General features: G+C 35.0%; 2 protein-coding genes across 2 annotated transcripts in view; one reads left to right on the top strand and one right to left on the bottom strand.

Moving 5' to 3' along the window:
* LOC119022489 (putative C-type lectin domain family 20 member A) overlaps positions 1 to 1,826 on the top strand; it is an 826,153-nt gene that overhangs the window by 417,679 nt on the left and 406,648 nt on the right. The gene's annotated exons all lie outside the window — the stretch shown is intronic.
* The window catches only part of LOC119022462 (macrophage mannose receptor 1-like), a 409,060-nt gene that overhangs the window by 390,472 nt on the left and 16,762 nt on the right, over positions 1 to 1,826 (bottom strand). The gene's annotated exons all lie outside the window — the stretch shown is intronic.

The raw sequence follows: 1,826 nt of genomic DNA, 5'->3' as shown, positions 1-1,826 counted from the left end.
TCACGGGCTATCAGAGATAACGACACTCAACAAAAGCGTGATACGAAAACTCGACAACAAACAGCCGACAAACCCAGTCGGTGGTGGAAGTGTTCAGATCCTTCACTGTTAACACACTGTAGGAATACATAACAAGTCAGAGTCAGGCATTCTTAATTAAGTAAAATTATGTAAATATTATTAGAAAATACTACTTTTATATCATCAATATTACGATTATTATAGTTATTATAATATGACTATGATCCCCCCAAGGCCTCATACTGTATGTATGTGTATGTTATATTTATATATGTTGTTTTTTTTCTCCCATTTTCTCCCTCTCTCATTAAAAAAGAAAGAAAATTCTTACTTGAGTATGAAAAGTAAAAGTAGTCACAGTGCAGTAAAACGTTCCCTGTCAGTGTTTTAATCTCTGATGTTTGTGGATTAATATCACTGCTGCATTCATGTCTTATAGTATTTGCTTCTGAGATGTAGTGGAGTACAAGTATGAAGTAGCATAACATGCAAAGACTCAAATTGAATAAAAGTATCTCTAATTTGTACTCAAGTGAAGTAGTTTAATAAATGTACTCAGTTACATTTCACCTCTGCAAGCTGTAAATCTAGAGGAGGCTGCAGATCACAGAGGCTGTTATGGGAGGTGAATATGTTCATCAATCAACCCAGTTTAACAAGTGAAGAAATGATTCAGCTCAACTCATTATGAAATGTTAATTCATCATCACGCTCATAAAAACATCAGCTGGATATTATATTCATTTCATTAGAGACTTTAAAAAAACTCTGAATTCTTCCTGACATTTTCTCAAACTACACTTTATTTAATTTCATACTTTTTATAAGGACACACTTTATTTCATTCTGTCATTCTTCACAGTTCATTGACAGTGGTGATGTCACCGCCCCCGTCATCTATCAGCCAATCACATGTGCCCGCCTCACTTCAACTAGCAAACTGAACCAGTGCTAATTTAGCCAGTTAGCTCCTGTTAGCTGGAGCAACAACATCAAAGTCATTGTGAATCAACCAACCAGAGGCTGCTGCTGTAAATACACACAGATTGGCTCCATAGACTGAAAGCTGAGCTGCTGAATATCACTCTGACATGAACAAAGACTTTCTTTTCTCATGAAAACACATTTTAAAGATTCTTCAAACACTAAAGTTCATCTTTTTAATGTTTTCTTCACTGCAGTTTCCTCCAGTCGACTCTCATCTTATCTAACCTGCAGTCATTTATCTCATCACACAGTATTTTATCTCATCACACAGTATATTAAAGAGCGAATAAAGTCTGTTAGAAGTTCCCACAGCCCAATCAGATCACTTTAACTGCCTTGTTATAATCGACCAACAGTGTGAAACACAAAGATATATTAAGTTTATGATCATATATGAAAAGAAAACATCAGATCGTCACATTTAAGAAGCTAGAACCAGAGAATATTTGGTTTGTTTAGCTGACAAATAACTAAAAGGATTAACTGATGATCAAAATAGTTCATGTGACTGATCAATTCATCCACATGTTGCAGGTCTATTCTGACACATTACATGAGGACTTTGAGGAACAATCACAGAAATTCAACATTAAAGGAACATTCTGTAGTTTTGGTGAAGAAATGTTAATGAGCAGAGAAAGATCTTCATTGGCTGATTTTTTTTCTGCCTCAACAAACTAAATAAACAAACTCTCTTTGTTTTCATGACTGAATAAACTGAATAAACAAACTGACCTTGAAGGAAAACACAGTTTATACTGTTTTACTCTGTTTATATGTGGCGGACCCTGCCACCTCTCTAGCTTCAAACAGTGTTC

Source organism: Acanthopagrus latus, chromosome 7 (genome assembly GCF_904848185.1).
Source record: "Acanthopagrus latus isolate v.2019 chromosome 7, fAcaLat1.1, whole genome shotgun sequence".
Lineage (NCBI taxonomy): Eukaryota > Metazoa > Chordata > Actinopteri > Spariformes > Sparidae > Acanthopagrus > Acanthopagrus latus.
Note: the sequence above shows the minus strand (reverse complement) of the source record. Positions and strands in the feature narration are given on the sequence as shown.